Here is a 10478-nt window from a genome sequence, read left to right on the forward strand (position 1 = left end):
GCGGGGGGACCGCACCCCGCGAGGGCTCGGGTGCTGGCGACAGCCCCCAGGACTTCGAGCCTCAGCCCGTGAATCCCGCCGATTGCCCGGGCTGCCAAGCCAGAAATACCGCCCAGCTTGTCAGCCGCTTATGGAGGGAGAAGGGCCACCGGGTGCCGCCTGCCCGCGGGACGGTAACGCTGTCCCGACGGATGCTCAGCTACCAGAAAGGCGCTGGGATGAAACTTCCTGGGGGCTGGTGCAAAACGGGGAGTAGCTGTGAGGAAAAGCCCAGCTTTGCTATTAACCGCCAGTAAATGCCGTGGATTTGTACTGCTCTCTACCGTCAACAAGCGCACGTGTGCAATATTTTACCGGTTAAACGTTCACACCCCCCCTCACGTGGGTTAAACACAGGGATGTAGAAAATGTCCCGTCTGGGTTAGCGCTGTCACCACCAGCCACGGCCTGGCACTGCTCCTGTATGAGCAAGTGGCACTGAAAGAGCCGAATACAACAGCTAAAGGATCCCAGCAGAGGCAGCAGCAGCTTCTCGATTTAGTACTTGTGGAGCTCGGAAGGGTCCCCGGCACACGTACACGTGTGCTAGGAGTTCCATCTGCACTTGCCAAACACAGAGAAATGTAATAATTTGCGGTGATACATTCTAATCACCCCCAGCTCCAAGTCCTCTAACTCACCTGCTAGACAACCCGGTCTCATTTCACACAGAGACAAGTTTCCAACATCCAGAAAGAAATTACCCCAAATTTACAATGTGAAAGCTTGGGTCTTACAATCTCCTTCACAAATACGCCCTGTTTCCATACCTCACACTCGTTATGATTCCCATTTGCCTGGCAATGCAAGCCACACACTCCACTATTTTGTTTTCAGAATGCGGTTTCAAGCCATCGCTTTTTTTTCCTGAAAAGCAGTCTTCTGGCCAGTTTTCGTTCTCGGCAGTAGGTGGCAGCCAAAGGTTGCAGCGGCTCCGCCGGGCCGGGCCGTGGGAGAAGGATGCGGAGAAGCAGCGTTTGGATGCGGGACTGAACCACCCTTGAGAAGAAATAAATTGGGTCTGACACCCCGATCAACCCCATCTCCATGTCTGTGCTCAGAACGCTGTGCTGAGGACTCTGGCAGACACTGGGTTTTATGCTTTAGTCAGGGAATTCTGCATTTTAGGAGTAAACTCATGCTTTTACTGAAAAGTATTCAAATACGAATGGACAAAACTAGGAGTTATTTATGTACCCACTGACTGGTGAAATGCACCGATTTCAGAAATATTTTGCTCGCATACAGGTTAAAATGGTCATGGCACTCCTTGCTCACCCCAGACCAATTCCATTTTTCTCGGAGGCTTTCTTCATCTTTTCCCCTTTCCACATCCTTGGGCTTTCCCACCTTGGCTTACTGGTGCTATTGCAGCTGACTCCAGCACTTTTCAGCGCTGGAAAAATGGGACAGCTAGGAGAGATGAGAAAGCAAGGCTTCAGCAGGACAGGGAGCTTTCCTCCTTCATTCCAGAAAAGGTTCTTTTAGAGCAGTGAGAGGACACTGGCAGATCGGTGAGGTGGCAGCTTCTCTTTTGGAGTACATAAGGACATTTTTGCTGTCAGTGCAGAAAATAAAGGAAACCAACTCCAACTTGAATGCGCACAGAGGCCGAGTACGGAAGTTGTCTGTTAAAATTCGACGCCGTGACGATGGCCACGTGCTCTAAGCACGAGTCTGGTCCATCTCACCACAGTTCCAGGTCTGCGTTAACGTAACTGGAGGGAAGTGAATAGTAGTAACAAGAGAGATTGCATTAAGCACAGACCTGCTCCCCACAGACTGACAATGCCAAAAGGGGGAAAGTGAAAGAATGCTCTTCACTAAAAATCTCCCACTGATGCTACTTTGTGCCAGAGCTGGTTGCATCGGCCCCGAGCTGCATTACAGGCAGGATAAATGCTTGGAAATGACTTTTTCTCATGGGCCTCTAGCAATATTTATCTGGTCTCAGCCAGAATGAATTTCTTGTCAACTACCTACTATGATCTGAGAGCAACTGTGACAAAATCGATTTGATATTAAAATGGGAACAAGTTAAATGGATCCATCGAGATGCTAAGTGCTTCTTGCCAAGGGAACAAGCGTCTTTACATTCTTGCTGAATTCAATATAGCCATCAGACAATTAATATTTTACAGGATTGGGGTCTTAAAAAGTACTCATGAAATTTGTGTATTAAAATGGCGACTGGGGTCTCATCTTCCTCCTGCCTCGCTCTGAATACAAGATGAAACAACTAGTGGTGTAATTGAAAACTTTTCAGTTATCATGTGGGAACAGCTGTCTAGATCCCCAGTCTGTTTTTCACATAGCTGCTTACACCATCACTCCACACAGACAGATGCTCCAGAAGCTCTGGCCATGAAGTTGGATCCGTTTCGCTCTGAGGTGGTTCGTATCAGGAACGCATGGTTCACAGGGTGGGAAAGGCATTCAAGATTTAGATTCATTAATATCAGGGTGCAGTTGGCCTCTGGGGTTACCCCGCTCAGGGGACAGTATCAGGAAGGGAAAGGTTTTACTATTCTGTAACTATGAGTTTCATCTTTAGGGGGATACTCATTTTAAGTGCTTAACTTCAGGTATTCTGAATTCTCCCCTATCACAAAAAATTTCCTCTGACCACTACTTTATATGAATCTTTTGCGTCTAATGGTGATCTTCTGAATCATGATTCTAGCAGACCCAACAACCTGCCCTCAAGACTGCACACAGCAGGGCAAGCTATTTGCCACGTATTCCTGTGGCAGGAAATTTGTAATATAATGGGAGCGTTATATACAAGGACTATTAAAGAAGATAGTCCACTTAACTGTTATTTAACTTTCATTCTAATTCTTTTCAGTATTTATTAGTTTACCATTGATTTGTTCTAATAGAGAGAACTGAGACTCCTACCCTTGTAAGCTTTATTAAGTAAAATACGTCATTAGAAAGTGGTTGGCAGAGATGAAACTCTGGAAGTACTTGGGAAGCTGAACTGAATATGACTCCTGATCCACTTCAGGCAAACAAAAGAAGAGTGAGAGCTGAGGTAACTATGTAGGACTTAGGACCCTAAAGAAAATTACTATATATAATTCTTATGAGCTGGAGAGGATCACAGAGAACAATACTACCTGAAAATAAAAACCAAATTCCTAAACAATACTATCCGAGTGATTAAAGAGCAAAAATTAAATGGGAAAAATCCCTGCTTTGTCTACAAAAATGAAAAATCTTTATAAGAAAAGAATATCTGATAGGACATTTATAAATGAGCTTTTCCATAAAGGTGTCCACAATTATTTTATGCAAACATTTCCAGAAACCTTGCTCAAAGACAAAGCTTGCAAATGTGAGATCACCCGGGGCAGACAAATTTAGGACATAAATATTCCAAAAGCAAGAACCAAAATAACCATCTCCTGCTGTGTTCATCCCAGGAAAATTTTTATTGCGATAGAGCAGAAATCTGGGACACAGAGACCCAAGATAATTGCCCATTGGTTGCAGTACTCACATGCTTGATCTTAAAAAGTCCCCCTAGAGAAACACGGTCCAACAAAGGATATGTGAGCAAAGTACCTCCACCCTTATGTGGGGAAATGAAAAAAAAACGACAAAATTCATAACCTCAAAATTCAGAGACAGCAGGGATACAGTGATTAAAGGAAGGAGAAGATAACAGGCCATAAGACAAAGTAACCAGCTGAATGTATCGCAGGAATTTTTCTCATACATAACTAGAGCTACAAAAGATAAAACATCTACAGGCGTGTTTTCACACAGATTTTTCAGCTGCATTACAGAATAAAAGGAAATATAGAAAATAAGACAAAGATTAATAACAGATAAAATCACACCAAAAAGGGAACACGAAGGAGACAATAAGAACAGTATCTTAAAACAGTGGTGCAGAAACCAGGAAACAAATGCAATTCTTGGTGAAAAAAAAAAAAAGGTATTCTAGCGCGTTTGATTTCTAAAAAGCTTAAATAAAATCTATAGAAGGGGTTAGGAAACAACTATCCAAAAAGAGACATTAAACACAAGAATAAAAACCCAAATGTCTTCTCGGAAGAGAGAAAAGCCCTCACTGCAGCACCGGCTCCAGCCAGTCTCTAACGCCTCCCGTTCTCCCAAAGGGAGAGGGGCACAGCACCTCCGACCCTGAGGTCTTCACAGCTGCTCGCCGGGCGCAGCACTCGGCACGCGCTCAGGCCACGCACCCGAGGCAGGGATGGGCCCTCGGGAAATAACCGCCGCCCAGGCACGAAGCCCTCTGAGCAGACACCCTGACCCTGATTACGGAGCAGGCTCTCGCCTCGGGGTACGGAGCGCCTAGAGATAGGGAGCTCGTGGCTCCCACCGTGGTGACGGGGAGCCGAGCTATGCAGGCTGGCATCGCGTGGCATGGTGCCACCGTTGCAGAGACTGGGACCCCATTTACTGGGCGGTGCCACGGCTCTGGCCTCTCAGGAGCTCCCGCGCCCCGAGAAGATGGATGGCAGCATGGTGACTCCCACCCTTCTTCCAGGGTCGGCACTCTCAGTGGTCACAAACAGCTGCAGCTCAGCAAAACACCAACTGAGCAGAGACCACAGCCCTCGTCACAGCGAGGCCTTGCTGCTTCTGGGCAACCAAAGGGCCTGGGAGCACCAGGGAATGCGGATCTGCAGCCCAGACCCTACCTTCAGGGAAGTGCCACTGGCCAGGGTCTTCTCCTCCATCTTCAGGGACTCGCGTCATTGCCCTTGGAAACAGCCTGCAGATTCTTCTTGCTCGTTGCTTGCAGTTTCTCGAAAGCCTTCCTCATCTTGCTCACTTCTGCATGGCAGGAGCAGGGAACTGGGAGCAAGAGAAGCGCAGGAGACGGGATCAGGACATCGAAGAAACAACTCCATTCCTCAGTCCAGCTGAACCTCACCTAGCGAGGCAGGACTCTGCCTGCCCAGGAAGGGCCGCTTTCTCTCTCCTCAGAGCTTCCTAAAAATATTTTTCTGCCCTCCCATTAATACTTTTTTTTCCTCCCTGTGCTTTCTGAGAAATCCTTTCCCCATCACCACCTCAGCACTTCCTGAGAAAAGCTTTTCCTTTTGCTCCCCTGAGCACTTCCCACAAACGTCTTGCAGCTCTTTCCCTTTAGCGCTTCCCAGGTAATTTCTTTCCCCCCTCCCTTTGTGCTTTGCACAAAAGCCTTTTCCCTCCAGCCCTTTCCACAGAAAGTCTTTCCCTGCAAAAAGTCTCCTCCCTCACACACCCAGCAAGCCCTTCCTGAGCCTCCCTCCCCTCGGCACATCCAGCGGAGCCTCTTCCCGGCTTTTCAGCACCTTCAGCCCCGGCTCACACAACCCCTCGCTCTCAGAATATTGCACAAAGGTTTCACCCTCTCCCAGCGCGTCCTGGGAAAACCTCCCCCTCTTCTCATAAAACCAAAACACCTTTCCTCACTAGTCCCTCGACTTCCCCGACAATCTCCCGCGCTCTCCCTTCGCTCAGCCCTGACGGCACGGCTCTCCCCACATCTTCCCGCCTCACGCTCGCCCGCCGCGCGCAGACGAAGCCAACACGCGTTTCCCACCTAAACACGCCCCCTCAGCGCCCCCGAGAAGAGCCTTTCCCCCTCCCCTTCCTCAACGCCTGCCTCTTCCCCCAAAAAACGGGGTTTTCTCCTTCTTTTCCATCACCGCTCCTCAGCATAACCCGCCCGTGTTTCTCCCCTCTGCGCTCCCCACCGAAACCTGCCCACCTTCCCCTCAGCCCAGTCTGCAAAAACCTCTGGCCTTGAGCCTCCCCTCAGCCATTCGTCCTAAACCTGCCCCGCTGGCTGCAAAACCCGCTCTTTTGGTACTTCTTATTCCGCCAAGGCACCCTGCAAATCACCTGGTGGCTCCGGGACGGCTGGTTAGGGCATTTGTTACCTGAAGGTGTACGTCTGCTTTTTGTTACAAAGGGCCTGTGGGTCAACGCCCAGAGATCTCCTCTGGAAAAGTCTGTCACCAAAATCACCTCTGGAGGGGTTTTCTTGGCACGCTGTATAAACGCTGAACTCCAGCGTGCCATTATTTACATCTCGGTAAAGCAGGCTTAAAATGCTGCCAATTAATTTTAAATGACAAGCCAAACACTGGGATATGAGGATTTCTGCCTAAAACCCCCATTTTTAACAATTTTTTAATTTTTTTTTTTTTTCAGGAGAAAGCAAAACAAGGGGTTTGGGCAATTATTTCCCAGGTGAGATCAGACAATGTGTAAAACAGATGCACTGACCAGATCTACAATGAAGCAACACCCGTCAGGATAAAACTGCAGAAGACCCTGCCCAGGCATCACCGCTGCAATTCCTAAGCCTTTAACGGGAACGTGACACGGTTAACCGTTATCTGCCCCTTTTTCTCCTTCCAGCCTTGTCTTAAGGAAGACTAAATAGAGCAGCAGTTTGCAGTCTTGTAAGACTACAACTCCAGGTCTCCATGGAAGCAAAATACCAGCTTTCACTTGCACCTCCAAATAAAGCCAAGCAGCCTTTCCTTTTATGTACCACAAAAAATATCATAATGGAATTAAGAGAGATTCTTTCCCTGAGGCACAGACTGTTTCCTCCACAAGATTCAAAGTTGGGGTCAGGCTGAGCTTGAGCTGCTTACATTTAAGCAGTTGTTTTCCTCAAAAAAAAAAAAAAAAAAAAAAAAAAAAGCTTGTTAATGAGCATATCACTCCTTTTAACTCCCGCAGAAATGGATATGGTTTTATCTTTGTACTGGAAATTACCAGATTAAACGCAGGACCATATACCACCTAAGAGTGTACCATATGGATTTTTAATACCCAGGTACTTGTAGAGTAATACGGAGAACGTGTAGTTGTCTCAGAAGCTATTTTCACTTTTTTCCCAAAGCATTAGGTGCGTAACAGCCAGCTTCTTGGCAGTTTATTGCCACTTCTTTAATGCTGCATGGACAGGCCAGGATTGAATTTAACTCTACAAGGTACTCTGCATGTTTTGGGAAGTGCTGCAAATCCTGGATCTTTCTTTTAACTGTGCAGTTCACAAAGGCTTGTGGGACTCAATATCAGGTCTACATAATGTATTTTTCCCCATTATTGCCAAAAAGGAAGGTCTATACTCGTGAGGGAGGAAATACCTATACTCATGATGGAGGTAAAACCCCACAATTATCAGTGCATCAGCAGATGTTTTGCTTAATGTCACATAAAATGAAATAGGGAATATTCTGATTTTCTTTACCAGACACCAAGATGCTTTCAGTTAAAACTTAATCCACTGAAAATGGATGAGAAATGATGAGATATTATCTCCCACACCCCATTTATAATGTGTGGAAAGGAAAAAAAATTAAAATAATCCTTTAGAGAATTACGGAATTTCCTCCACCAGGAATTACATCCTTGTGCTACATATTTTGCTCTTGCTCGTCTATCCTCTGCCCATCGTGCTGTTGCAACACAATCCACAGAGACAGATGCATGAAGATGTGGGATGACTACAAATAACATCTCGTAGTATCTACTAGGTGCTGGTTTAGCAGGTAACTGTATCCTATCAATACCTGCAGAGGTTTCTTACGGAAGAAATTACATTTGGTGCTCAGTTTCCTCAGACTTACATCACTGTTACTGCAATGAAGAGCGCTGGCTGCACACAAATCAAGTAGCTTGAAACAAAGATGGATTTGGGAGCTAAGGGCAGCTCATTCAAAGGTCAAACAGGGATCATTTATATTCAAAACCAAAGACACCTGGCTACCATAATTAATGGGTGTAATGTTTTTTTAAGACAAAATTTCACATCTGGCTTCCTCTATCTGATAGACTGAAGCGAACATCTTGAGTATCGTCCCTCTTTTGCCCCTGCTGTGGGACGTGTAGATCACGAGCTCCTTGTACCAGGTGCTGTGACTTCCTGCTTGATAAGAATATTTTAGGCTGGACCAGATGATCTCTCTATCCCAAGCCTTTTTATTTTTTTTTTACAATTACAGACAGTACCGTGATCAAGTTCGGGCAGCAGAACGGCTTGCCCAGAGAGGTTGTCCAGTCTCCGTCCCCAGAGGTTTTCAAGGCAACACTGGATACGGCCCTGAGTGACCCGGTACGATCTCCCAGTTGACCCCATTTTGGACAGGAGGCTGAATTAGGTGACCTCCAGAGGTCCCTTCCAACCTGAACTACCCTGTGATCCTACAGTCTAAACCTCTAGTAAAAAAAAAAACAAGTAGAGAATAAATCTCTGTTCATTTTCCCATTAATGTTGTCATAATTTTACAGTAGGCAATGGACTATCATTATGATCAGTCTTTGGGCCGATTTGCTCACTTCTGAGTCGAACAAGATCCTGAACCATTAAATATTTGTGATGTTTCCATTTCTTTTCATTATTCTCTTAATTTATTAAGGTCAACGCCAAGGTGGTACAGGGCTCATCATTCATACATTTAATTTTCACATCTGGCAATTCACGACAAGATGAAGAACAAAACAGTAACGCTGGTTGACAGAAGTTGACAAGATATACAAAATCAGTGCCACTCTAATAGTCCTGTGCAGGACTGGCTACAGGAAAGACTGACTCGAAACCTTTAAAAGATCTTTGATCCAAATTTACTTCGTGTTTAAATTCACCGAAGTAAATCACTAGATACAATTTGTCTTAATGTTCTTAAAAACTGATTGCCTTTTCTTCGAGCAGGCAATCTCCTTAGGGATAAAAAAAAGAAAAATTACGGCATCGTCCTTCAATACCGACGGATGACACCATCTTCCCGTTACTGCGATGCTAGATACTGTCAGGCTGCTTAAAGCAAGTACACGGGCAAGCTAATGAAAAGAGAACACTGATAAATTTATCATATGCCGCGTGTGAGAAAGAAAAGAAAGCAAGAATAACAAACAAATAAAAGGGTATTTCTGCCTGATGAAACACAGACCTCCAGCTTCTCAGCCACTCTCAGATTACCGAAGGGATTATGGCTAGGACAAACACTGCATTTTATTAAGGATTCCATATACTTTCTAGATTTACCCTTTACTAGCATGTTTCTACTTCACAAACTACTTTCACAAGGAAAAGCATACAGGTCGTTCACTGGTGATAAACATTTACACAAACGGATCACATATGAAACGGATGTATTTTAACAGCAATACCCCCCTACAGCAGAGCTGTTCCCCTACTTTTGCTTTAGGTGCTCAGTTTGAGTGATATAAAGTCATTTTCTGTTAACAGCAGTCAGCTACATACATCACCAAATAAAAACTAACTCACTAAATAAATACCCATCGGACGCGAACTGACTCTATTCTGTGTATATATTAAAAGTTCAAGTAATGACCAGCCTAAGTTTGTGGGGTTTTTGTGGTTTTTTTTTTTTTAAAAAAAAACCAACCAACCGAACAAACCAACAACCAGTAGTTTCAGAGACAAAAACACTAGGGCAGATACAGTTGTCAGTGAAGACTACGGGAACAGATACACCAATATAAATGGGACAAATTCTCAGCACTAAGGCACAATAGAATTAATACTAGGATATGGCTAAAACCTTACTTACTACAGCACTGAGTGAGCAGTTAACGAGGAGTGTTCCTAGGCTCAAAACGCTTGGCTACAACGGTGAGTTCTGTGTTTAAGATGCTTTTACCTCAGTGTAGCTGCACACAGCATTCCTAAAGGACGGGGTTTCGGAGGGCAGTGATGGTGCTCATCCACACTCTACTTACTTTATAATTAAGGATCGGTTCATCCTCGCGCAACAAAATGGGATTTTCGTATTAGATTTGTTCCTTTAGCACCGCTCTTTGCGGAAACTACCGATAAGGACAGTTCTAAAGGGAGAAAAGCAGGTTTACTGGGTGTAGGATGCTGATGGTCACTCCAGGCGACCAGCAAGCCCCTGTTGTTTTGGACAGCGGGCAGCCTTGGTCTCGGAATTTGTGAGCAGCGTAAGGCACGATACAAACCCCACTTAAGTCATGAGATTTAGGTGGGCTTTGGATCAAACACATGCTTAGTTATGGGTTTTGTGGTTCCACCGGTCTATTCTCCCACAAAATTTAAACAACATTCCCCCTCAGGAAAAAAAAAAAACCAACCAAACCCTGAAGCACGCATCTAAGAGCAAAAGGGGATTTAAGCATCGGCTTAAAATAGGGGTGTTCTGGAGAGTCTTCTCGAGCCAGCCCTCTAAGATCTGCCGCGCACGTTTAAAGACAGACACTTGTCTGGCACTTGTGGACCTTTGCCATTGCTTTTAATCCACTGAGATCCCGAGAGTTCAGCAGCCACGTGGGGCTGAGGCGGAGGAGCCGCCCCAGGAGGAAGAAGAGCTCCGAACACCGAGGACAACCCCGATCCGGCCGGTTTGGGAAGGGCAAACCCGAGCCGCCCCAGCGCTCCAGACGAGGCCTCGGGGCGATCGCTGCGGAGCGCCGGC

General features: G+C 45.8%; 1 protein-coding gene across 1 annotated transcript in view; it reads right to left on the reverse strand.

The window, feature by feature from the left end:
* Nucleotides 1-10478, reverse strand: part of SSU72 (SSU72 homolog, RNA polymerase II CTD phosphatase) — a 39625-nt gene that overhangs the window by 27977 nt on the left and 1170 nt on the right. The window lies entirely within an intron of this gene.

The sequence above is a fragment of the Athene cunicularia genome (assembly GCF_003259725.1).
Source record: "Athene cunicularia isolate RWA chromosome 21 unlocalized genomic scaffold, athCun1 chr21_part1, whole genome shotgun sequence".
In the NCBI taxonomy this organism is placed as follows: domain Eukaryota; kingdom Metazoa; phylum Chordata; class Aves; order Strigiformes; family Strigidae; genus Athene; species Athene cunicularia.